This window comes from Thalassophryne amazonica, chromosome 10 (genome assembly GCF_902500255.1).
Source record: "Thalassophryne amazonica chromosome 10, fThaAma1.1, whole genome shotgun sequence".
Classification (NCBI taxonomy): Eukaryota; Metazoa; Chordata; class Actinopteri; order Batrachoidiformes; family Batrachoididae; genus Thalassophryne; species Thalassophryne amazonica.
In genome coordinates, this window is record NC_047112.1 from 22933715 (window position 1) to 22945989 (window position 12275).

A 12275-nucleotide genomic window follows, 5' to 3' on the forward strand; every position below is an offset into this window, starting at 1 on the left:
GAGCCTCAAAACTTTGAGGGGCTTTCAGCATGTCTCTGTAGACCTTACTTGTTACTGCAGCCAACAAATTTTGGTCAACTCCTTAGTTGAAGTTATTTGCTGAGTTTAGCTCGTACTTGCTACACATACCCCATCAAAGTTTTTGTTTGTTTGTTTTTTGGAAAAGGGGGGGGAGGGGGTGTATGCAATCTATGAGCCTGTAGACTTGTCATAAATGAACACGCACGAAACACACTTTCTTCCAGACTGCTTTTTTGCTCTGTAGGAGTAATTCCATGAGGGATGCGAGCTAAGAGGTAATCTATATTGATTCTTCTTTGGTCCGGTTCTTTATCGATTTCCTCTGGCCCCACTCATGCTGGGATTGGCAATCCGGCTCAAGCCAGATTTAGTCTGAATTGCTTTCTAGCAGCATAGTGTTCAGACCTGTTTCTCTGGTCGAACTCATCCTACAAACGCGTCCAAACTCAATCCGACTAAATCTGAATTATTTGGTGAGTTTGGAGGCGTATTTTCTGCATCTGGAAGTGAGAGCGTGAGTGTGTGTATGTGTGGATCTGGACATGAGAGCCACCTCTGAGAAGTGGGTTAAGACAAATAGCACATCATTTGCCTTGAATCTGAGTAGTACCATTCAGATTCAGTTAAAATCTATCCGGCTCAAGATGGATTGCCGACCTCAGTCTGAACAGTGCCTTGTTGATTGGCCTCATCACTTTATTCTGTGGAAGAACATGAGCCTGCACAGGTTTTCAGGATCACTGCAGCTGCTTTCCTTGTTGCTCGCTGCTGTGTTTGGTACCATAACATCAGACATGACATCTAACACATATTTTTGCAAAGTGAAACTGTCAGAAAAACATGCAGGCAGTGATAAGAGGCACTGGTTGTGTCTGAGGCATACAGTTCCGATGGATGGAAAAATTTGGAACCACTTCTCAGCTGAAACTGGTTCTTGATTCGCATTCCTAAATTCCACACATTTATCAGAATGAGGGTTTATGTCGCTGTGTTTAACTTGTTCTGTTAACATGTATTTGTTGTTCTAGTTCTATCAGTGAAATTACAACCCAAATGTGGAGAAATGTAAGTTGAAGTAAACTGTTGGCAGGCAGTTATCCAGATCTGACCAGAATGGAAGTGAAATGAGATATTTATGTGAAATTTAATGTTTGGGGTAATTTCATTACTTGAAAGTAGGACTGGCATTTAATAATGATCCACTGCATGCGATGTGAAGTGAGGCGATGCATGCGTCCATTAATTTTCCACTGGACATGAGTGATTTGCATCGTGGAATTGCAGGCACCATGAACCCTGTGAAAAGTAGAAGGCGGAAGGTTCAGAGCTATAAAGTTCAACGGGAACTGTCATCATAATCCTCTACAAACACTAAAAAGTGCTGTAGTTAGAAGCCAGGATTTGTAGAAAACCATTGTTGATCTTCTCTCTCAAAGAAAATAGTCAGGGAAAAAGAAAGGTACCTTCACATAATCTTGTTGCACACATGCAGCGGTAGAGATTTGACAATCACACTTGGGTTTTTATTAAGGAGAATTTCTGTAATCACTCTGTTCACACTTATGTCAGATCTAGTCTCTGAAATCATGTTCATGTAAACACCTCTTCTCCACTTGACTTCCATGGCACATTTTTTACATAAAATGAGAAATAAGAAGTTGGATGGGACACAGTTGTGTTGTGTAGTGAATGAGAGAGAGATTTGCACGGTATAATGCCGCATTCACACCGGGCGCGATCAGACGCTACAAATTCGCGGGGGTCACGTGGCTACGGACGCGCTTCCTTCGCCCAGTGTGTCTCTCTGCTTTTGCTGCGAAAATTCGCCCCGGTGCGTCATCAAATAGGAGAAGCTTCCATTCCGCTCACCGGTTCCGGTTCTCAGTCAGGTTAACATGACGGACCTTGATCACATGGAGCGAGTTGTTGTGGAAAGCTCCCAATACAGAGAGTATCACTGTTTGCTGCAGGAGCTGTGTCTGGATGACGGCCGCTTTCAGCGGTCCTTCCACCTCTGCGGGACCCAGTTTGAGGACCTTCTGTCCCGTTCACGCACGCACATGTAAACAATTTAAAAAAAAAAGAAACTCCGCTGCTTGCTGCAGCTCGCTCTTCCCCCCAAAAAACTCTGTCATAATTGTGTTTAGAAACCAGTCACCATTTGTTTTATTATACATCTGTGTAGTTAATAAGTAAAATAATCTTCAGGGATGATTCGCTCGCGCGCGCACCTAAGCTAAAAAGAGAAAGAAACTCCGCTTCACTGCTGTGGTGCTGCTGCTCGCTCCAAAAACGCTGTCATAATTGTGAAATAAAGGACAAAAGATATATAAGTCCTGCTCACAGGCTGCTACCAGATACAGGACATGTTCACATCTTCAGTCAAACTCCAGACATCGCCACGTCACTAAATATTCAGTCCCTGATTGGTCATCGCGGTGCGACGAGATGAAAAAGTTCCAATTTTTGAACTTTGGGAGGAGGGCAACGCGACGTGATGCAACGCAATATCGCGCGACAAACGCGCCAATCGCTCAAAATCGCTTCACTCGCGTCGCTTCTTTCACGTCCATCGCATCGCGCTGCGTGACCTGGCGCCAAAACGCGTCCTTACATAGGGATTACATGGCAACCTGTCGCTGCAGTCGCTCGCGTCGCGCCTGGTGTGAATGCGGCATTAGGTTGTTCTATGGCAACGAGCCAGGACATGCAGAATTTAAGCATGAATTTATTTAAGTGGCACAAAACACAAAGGCAATAAATAAAGTTAAAGAAACATAACTGTCAGATGGTAAGCATTTCTGAAGTTAACCACAAGGAGAGATATATTTGCGATATAGAGAGAGATCCATTTTACACACTGCACCATTATTAATCCCACTGGCAAACTCTGTCTTAGTCTTCTCACCACAACCCCTCCAGAACTGATTGGTGAATTTCATTGAAAGGGGTGTGATGTTTTAATGATGTGTGCAACCTGCACCATTCTAGTTATTAGTGTAGTTTAGTTATAAATAATGCAATTGTCACTTGGGAAAAAGTTGGAAATGATTGTTGTACAAAAGCTTCAGATATCTGTCGCTGAGATAGATGATGACTGGAGTGCAGTTTGGAGCAGAAACGAGGTGATAATCAGTGGATCGCAGCTGCCGCTTAGAAATGACGATGCTGATGCTCCAAAATGACGCATGGGCAATGAAGGCAGGGCAGACCGATTTTTAGGGGGGACTGTTCGGTCGGCGACACAGGGTCAAAATTGACACTGCACAGCAGGATGTTTTCATTAAGGCCTGGTTCACACAGCAGGATAATTAGGCCGATATCGGACCCGATCTTCCCCTTCCAACAATCTTAAGGATGCCCCGACAATCGTGATGACGCTAAAGATAATCTTATCAGATATTCCTGCTGTGTGTGGTGTGTTAAGAGCGCTCTGATCTGCTCAGAAGGACGTCAGGAGCGCTCCAATCGCAAATTGGGGATATTCAACATGTTGGATTTTTTTGGCCCGAAATCGCATCGTGTGTTGTGTCCTCCGACCACAAACGAGCACACAGCCTGCTGAATGTGATGTGCAGCCAATCAGAAAGCGAGGTGACGGACGTACGGAGCAGAAAATAAAATTAAAACAGCTGTTCTGACTTACCGGAAAGTCCGGTGGTCGCGCTGTCTCCACTGCTTTAAAGCACGCCTTTTCTTTTTCTTTTTGTATCGTTTTTTTCCCTCTGTTTTAAATAGTCCACAAAGTATCTCCATTTGTTTACTCTGAAGTCACGTTTAATCTCGAGAGATTTTGCGAGATTTCCTGTCTGAGCTGTAAATGTTCGTGTGTGAAATCTGTTCGTGTGTGGTGTTGTTGTCCTTACCGTGTGGCCAAACACCACACACTGTACGACCAAACCCGTTAGAGCTATGATTTTTTATCTTCACGTGTGTGGTCTCTCAGGGTTTGGAAATCTAAAGATAATTTTAAAATCCTGTCGTGTGAACCAAGCTTAAGTCTGAGGACTGGAGAAAATATTTGAGCTAGGGTGTGCTTATTTTTCACAGAAGACTGGTTTTATTTAATAAAATTCATTGCTTGAGAATGTAATTTTGCAGTATCTTTTTCAACATCACTAAACAGTACAATTTTACCTACTTCAGAGAATTGCTCACCTCTAGTTTCACATCTCTTGCCATGTGAGTAGGTTAAATATTTCTCTTTTTGATTCTCATACAAAGACTTAGTGAAATAATCAACTTTTGATTAAGGACATTTTTTTAGGGATGTGACATCGTGTTGACTGACCAAGCATTTATCCTCCTGTCAGCACTGCGGGAACAACAGAGTAATTTCCAGAAAGGTTTCTGGATATTTTGTCAACACTCTTGCCCAAAATGATCAAATCAGCTCTTCTCTCCTTTGTTCCCTGAGTTTTTTGGCTATCCACTTGACTTGGAATAGTCTGAGTAAAAGATGTGATTGAAGTTGATGTTTTGTTTTTGCTCTCTAATTTTATCTGCTTTGCTCTCACAATAGAGCATGTGTACACCAAAATGGGCATTGTTAAACACGATTATGTGATTTAGCCACCAAGACAGGATAATGGTTACGATACCCAATCATGAACATTTAAAAAGTCATAAATAGAATGTTGATTTGTTGTAAACAAATCCTTCACACAGCTTGATGTCTGAAATTGAATATCTTATAAATGATGCTGGTACATCCGTGTGTTATTTTCGGCTCAGACTTAGAACTGTTAGACATCTGTTGTTTATTACACCACTTGTTTTGTCTGAAGGCAGAGAGAATGGTTTTGATTCAGCAAGTTGACAGCATTCAGGTAGCATGGCCCTGTTGGTACACATCAGTAGCAGAAAGTTAACGCTGTGAGCGAGGCTCATTATTTGGCTGAAATCAGGGAAGATGAGAGACTGAGTTTCTTTTAAATTTTCCGTCCTGTATTTCTTTGCAGTGCTTGCATGGGCTGAGTGTTGGATAGAGTTCTGGAAGCCAGCGGCTTAGGTGTCTTTGTTATTAAGGAAAGGTTTTACCCAACATGACTTCACGAATGATGATGTGATCTTTGCAGAATCAATGCATAAGCTGATTGCAGCACTTGAGAAGCTGAAGGAGGAATATCAGCGTCTGGTTTTGCGATGGTCCTGGATCAAGACAATTCAAGCTCCCATCGACTTCCTGGACTCTGCCTTCAGGAGTGTATTTTTATACAGCGAAATAATCAAACTTGTTAAGGCTTCACCCATCTCAGTAGTGATGTTCATATCCCTGGGATAGCTGACTCTGGCACCCGAGAAGACCTGATGGTCTCATGAGGTCACTGGACAGAAGTGTTTACCAATAGCGCTGTTTTTGTTGGAGAATGAAGGTCCAAATCTTGAAAGTCCTGATGCTTCCTCTCATACTGTATGTGCGACTTGGATGCTGCGGAGTGACCTAACACAATAACTGGGTGTCTTTGGTATTAGGTCTCTTTGGAGGATCAGCGGGTACCACTGGAATGACTTTGTTTCAAATGATCTGTTACTTCAGGAGACTCGGATGAGGAGTAACACTGGCATTCTGATCGAATGTCAGCTAAGATATTCTGTACATGTGGTGTGTTTCTCTGGGCATGAGCCAGCAGACAGGTGTCTCAGCATTTAGGACCCCAGCGACTGGAGAAGAGAGATGGTGACTCAGGGTGTTTATGTGGGGTCGTGAATGCGGCAACACACAGCACTGGCACCTCCTCCCAGTCTTGACTTGACTTCTTTATGTACTCGTCTCTTTGTGAGTGACCCAACTTTAATGGTAGAACCATGGTACGCCTCCTTTCAGCCTCTGCTGCATCGACACAGTATGTTTCATCAGCTGTGCTGCTGCTCTGCTTTTCTGGTGCTGTGTCTTACTGAGTGCAGCATTCATCCTTTGCTTTTTACTGAACACTCACATGTAGAATACTGTGTTCCGGGTGAGAGAGAAGAGGAATTGTATAACTTGTCTGCATGTATAGTTTGTGTGTTGCGGTTGTGTGAGTGTGCGTGTGTTTATATAAATGTGCCCACGTGTGAGTGTTTGATTGTACAATACCGCTGTGAGTAAAAGTAGCCTGATGACAGGGTACCGTTTAGTCGCCTGCCACAATAAAGGGACGGTCTGCAGCAAGGGTTCGAGTTTCACAGCAGCCCTGGTACCAAATCCCACAACACTCACCGCGAGACAGTCGCGTACAGAGTGGCTTTGTTCCACAGGCACATGCAGGACATCATTGCCACTAAATCATTGGCTTCTCCTCTTTACCTTTCTTCTCATTTTATATCCTCTTGTATCACATTTTCCTTCCTCTGTCTCCTCACTGCTTTATTGTCGGTACTGAAGTGTGAAAGCCTATTATTTCTGGAGACATTTTCTTTTCCATCAGCTCAACTAATGAGATGCTTGACCTTGCTCTGAGAGTGGGTCTTTTCTCTTCTAATAGTCCTTTTGGTTTTTAGCCATAATCAACAGAAGCATTAAGGCAGTGAAATTAAGCAAGCAAGATTCATTGTAGCATCATAACACAATCAGCCCATATTCCCAACAGGCCACCGCGACTATATGTTGACTGACATGCTGCGTGCACAACTTCTTGTGATTTGGGTCATTTTTATTGACAAAATCCCAACTCCTGGAACAAAGCTCTGGATCACTTGGAAAAACCACAAAAACTCTCAAAAACCACAATACAGGAAAGCTTTGGATTATCCCTGACTAAACAATCCCTATTACGACTAAATGTACATCCTTATGATTCATGAATACTCATGTTACACAGTGAAATATTTCCTAATTGTCCCGCCTAAAAAGTGGATAGAACTGTTGCTTCATAAGTCTTTAGCTTTAATCCTACCTTACTAGGTAGGTAATGCTTGCTAATGACCAGGATGATACATTTATCTCCCGATTCAGTGCTATCATGATACTTGGACTTCATTTAAATTTTTTAAGATACATCCATTCCTGTATTTAAGGTCTGTAATACTGTAATACTATCCAAAAAAGTTATGATGTTAAAGCATTTATCATTTTATGTTGCTGTTTCTTCTCCCAACACTTAAGATGTTTTGGCATTGAGGATATCAAGTAGTGAACTGTTTCAGGCATTTTGTCCCACTCTTAAGGTGTGCAACAATTAAGGGTCATCATTGCATTTTTAGTTTCAAAATTTTATAGACATTCTCCATTTGGGATAAGTCAGGACTGCATGCAAGCCACTCCTGTAACTGCCATGCTTTTGTAAAGTAATGTGGTTTACAAAGTCTTGTTGAAAAATGTATGGATGTGGCTGGAAAATATATTATTTTGAAGGCAGCATATGTGGTGGTGGTGGTGTTTTTTACTCAATTACTACCGTCTCAATTTTTTTGGAATATGTTGTAGGCCTGACATACAGCAATGGGTGTATATTAATAAATGACATGAAGTTGATCACACACAAAATATCCTGAGTTATCTCAGGTTTCCACTGTCTGGAATGACTTAGAAGTAAACGTAAATGTAAGAATCACTGTGGGTTGTTTTTTTGTGTTGTTTTTGTGTTTTGTTTTTTCTTCCATCCTGTACCAACTTCTTCTGAGTTGGGGTTGCCTATGCCAAAATAAGTTGATTACTTTGCCAAGTTAAAAGCAAAGTCTTTTAACTGCAGCCTGTTATTATTCATCTGCTTTGTCTTTGCAGTTGCTCTGACTGTCTAAAATGGAGAGTCTGAAAAAAATCTAATGCATAAATCACCTGGTTTTCAGCAGATCTAATGGCCACTAGTGAGACATTAGTCCAATAATGGCTGTCATTCCCCATTTAAGTGAATGAAGGTGTTTGGCTCAGTGGTGAATTTGAACTGTGCTATGTCAGGCAGCCTACTATTCTCTAAAATACGAGGTCTATTAGATAATAAACCGACCCTTTTATTTATTTATTTTTAACTATATGGATTTGAATGACATGCGATTACACCAATCATGCTTGAACCCTCGTGCGCACGCGTGAGTTTTTTCACGCGTGTCGGTGACGTCATTTCCCTGTGGGCAGGCCTTGAGTGAGATGTGGTCCCGCCCTCTCGGCTGAATTCCTTTGTTTCACACGCTGCTCAAGACGGCACGCGTTGCTTTATCAAAATTTTTTCTGGACCTGTGAGGAATATCCGAGTGGACACTATTCGAGAAATTAAGCTGGTTTTCGGTGAAAAGTTTAACGGCTGATGAGAGATTATGGGGTGTTTCTGTCGGTGTAAGGACTTCCCACGGAGGGGGACGTCGTGCAGCGCTTCCAGGCGCCGTCGTCGGCCTGTTTCGACCTAAAAACATCCTAATGTAAGGCTTAATTCACCCAGGACGTCGTGAGAGAACAGAGAAGATTCAGAAGAGGCTGGCATGAGGACTTTATGCGGACATTCCACTGTTTAAGGACATGTTTTAATGAAAGACGTGCGCGCAAATTCGCCGAGTCATTTCCGTGACGACTCGGCAAATCTGTGTGCGCCGCGACAGGAAAAACACCGTGTTGAAAACATTTGTAAAATTCAGGCAGCTTTTGATGGCTTTCAACAAGTGAGTAACTGAGAAATTATTTAACAGGTTGGGCATGTTCCAACTTGCCCGTTAAGGTTTCCAACGGAGGTGTTTTTCCTGTCGCGACCCCCCGCGGTCGGGTCCGGCCCGACATGCGACTCTGCCCGCACGTTCTTTCATTACAAAATGTCCGTTAACAATGGAATGTCCGAATAAACTCCTCATGCCGACTTCTTCTGAAAGTTCTCTGTTCTCTGATGACTTCCTGGGTCAACAGAGCCTGAAATGTGGAAGTTTTCAACTTGAAACGGCGAGACACTGCCGCCTCGAAGCGCAGATCGCCGTCAGGCGCCGTGGGCCGTCCTTACGGCGACACTACCAGGCCAAAATCTTTTATCAGCCGTTAAAATTTTTACCGAAAACCAGCTGAATTTATCGAATGGTGTCCACTCAGTTGTGCCTTACAGTTTTGAAAAAATTTTGATCAAACAAAGCAGCAGTCTGAGCCATTCCTAAACAATGAAAAAATCGACGAGAGGGTGGGCGACTCCTCACTCAAAGACTGCCCACAGGCGAATGACGTAACCGACAGGCGTGAAAAAACTCTCGCATGCCCACGAGGGTTCAAGCATGTCTGATGTAATCACACGTGATTCAAATCCATATGGTTTTTGAAAAAAATAATAAGGTGGGATACTTTTCTAATAGACCTCGTACTCAGTCTGTGAATTTTTTTTTTTTTTTTGTGCTCCTCCCATTTTTCTCAGCATTTATTTGGTTCCAGTTTTACACTAAACGTCCTTCCTGATGTAACTCTAGATATAGGAGACTGTTTCACAGGTGGGCTTTAAACCCTGGAACCAGTGCTATGAGGCACGTTGGTGCAGACGTTTAAACTCACAACTATGCTATCTTATGTGTCATGCACTGCTTTGATGCTCTGCTTTGATTCTCTGCTTTGCTTGGTTGAATTCAGCCAAATTCAACCTTGACTGCTGTTATATGGTATGATTGTTCAGAAAACAGTCATCATAAAGCACAGTAGAGGCACCCACAAACAACTAGGAATTTCTTTCTGTGCTGCATAATTACACTTTGTGTTCTTTCCTATCTGTGTTTCTTGAAAGACGGTATACAGGGCATGGAGGAGTTGAGCAAATTTTTTAGGTCACGAAAGAGTTGCGTTCTCATTTTCCCTCAGACACAGTATTGTGTCCGCCATCTTGTATGTGGTGGCATTTTTTGTTTCGTCTTGGCGGTGACCACAGCCCGTGTAGACAGTTGCGATTGCCAGTCCGTCTGGGGAGGGGAGACTCGTCGCGGAGGTGAGGCCGGTGCACAGCTGACTCAATCGACGCTGTCTGCCACAAGATCACATCGGAGGCTAACAACAATGCCACAGCCCCCGTTACAGGGAACAGGGAGGCGTTTATGAAGAAAACAGCAGAATAGAAATCAGAATTCTTCAGTTACAGAGACACACTTTCATTCTTTGAGATTAAGATTTTGATGCTGGATAGTGGTGTGCATTATTTGCATTCTGCTATGTTTTAAATGACATGTCACACCAAAATCATGACATTTCTGAGTGTTTCCGACAGCGTTTATGTAACTTTGAGGAAAACTTCCCAGCGCGCACTTGAATGGAATGTAGCTGTTAACATTAAGAATAGATCAGCAGAATAATTGCAAAGTTTGCATAAGTGTGATGTCATGTTATGATGACTCGTTTTTAAGTGATAACTGTTAATTTTTATACAGACATGGTAAAAAAAAAAAAAAAGCAGTCACTTTCCACAATGAGAAGACTTAGTGCATGTCCATTAATCATAAATGTAGCCTGGTAAAAACAGTTTGCTAGAGGCTCAGCTGTGTTAAGTGTTGTCATCAATATAACTGTAAAAGAAAATCTAAGAAATACATCTGTATGATCAGACAAAAAAACAGCAGAGGTCCACGTGCACACTGCGCAAGTGCGGTGTGTGCTGCTCCATTACGGACAAGACTCACATCAAGACAGACTCTCTCAAAGTAAAATAAAAATAAAGCCTACCAGTTCCACTGAGAAGAACAAAATAAAAATAACTGAACAGGGCACTCATCCACTTGTAGAATGATTAAATACATAAACTCCAATCCACCAAAGAAGACCCCACATACAGATCGCACATGATTGCTAGCCAGTGTCGTGGAGCTCTTCACAACGTTGTCTCACGATTATGGCACGTTAGATAGAAAGTGCATTATCTCCTGAAACATATTCAGATTTTTTTTTTCCAATGAAAGAAATCCATCTGCGTGTCCAGGTAGCCTGTGCATCATGGAGACATTCCGCGTGCACATTCACGGTGGGAATAAAATAGTGAATGCCCCCAACCTGATGATATTGTGACTTGAGAATTCAAACTTTTCAAATTGAAAATTATGCAGGGGAAATGTGTTTAAAAAAAGTCTGGAATCTCCTACATTTTAAATGGTCTTTCTGTACATTCTTTTTTCTTTCAATTAAGTTTATTGTATATTGGTGACATGAAAATTCAGTAAGGTATATCTTATATATTATATTTCAATTCTAAGGTGGAACCATACTAGTATATAAAGGTATATCTAAATATCTAAAAAGGAAGAGTAAAATAGGAGAGTAGAAAAGAGTAGAGTAGAGCCACTTAGGTACCTGGTCTTGAGAACCAGGGATGTATGCTGCATTTACACATAACGACAACAAGTCACGAATGCCACAAAGTATACGTTCTTGGCCGCTCATCATGAATGTGATGATTTGGGGCAGAGGCGTCAGGTGTCCTCAGGAACTGTTGCAACCTGTTACCACGCGTTCCGATTAATGGCACGTGTTACTGGAGAATTATCAGGAACCATTACGCACGGTCAAGAATAATGTTCCGCGTTGTTGCGCGCTATTGCGCGTAACAGCGCATCGTTAAGTTCTGTCACGTTGTGAACGAGGTGAATTGTCTCCACACACACACCCATATTCATCCAACCGTTGCTAACAATTCAGATCGCTCCAGTTTTTCAGAAGAACTTTGTGACTGCATGCATAGTTGTCTCGCGCATTTTCCCAAACATCAGGCACATGCAGCAGGTGGAACACCTGCAGGAGTGTGCTGACTTTTAGCCGACTTGGTGTCAGCAATCAAACTGAATGCGGTGCAGCAGGGTTTAATTGTGCACACGCTTCTTCCTCCGCCAGACTGGAGGAGGTGCAGAGATATCTGGCTGCACGTGAGTCTCCTCTCGCTCCTCTGGTTCCTCTGGCTCAGACTTGTTCTCCCGCTCATCGGTTACAACAGCAGGTGCAACACCTGCAGGAGCGTCCTGAGGAGCTTCAGCAGGAACTGTGGAAAGACACTTGGCTGACTTTGTGTCACTGTTCCTCTTCGGCATACTGCATCAAACTGAACGCTGTGGAGCCGAGTTTAATTGTGTGCACGTGACAGAAAACTGATTTGTTGTGGCGCGCAGTGAAATGTGACTCCGTGTTACAAGTCCTGTCAAAACTTGACAGTTTCCGTGTCACTTCGTAATAACGCGTGACAGTTTGGGCTCCAAGAACCATCACAGGAACCACTACAAATGTTGTCACGTTCTGTTAAGGATCATTAGTCATCAAGACGGATCAACATGCTCAGTTGCGACTTCCACGACGTGAAACGAAATGAGGGTGGTGTGTGACATTCGTGGAATATTTTTTGACAGCC

At 42.7% G+C, this 12275-nt stretch overlaps 1 protein-coding gene across 2 annotated transcripts in view; it reads left to right on the forward strand.

Annotated features, from left to right (window-relative positions):
• Window positions 1-12275, forward strand: part of ror1 (receptor tyrosine kinase-like orphan receptor 1) — a 356306-nt gene that overhangs the window by 245472 nt on the left and 98559 nt on the right. The window lies entirely within an intron of this gene.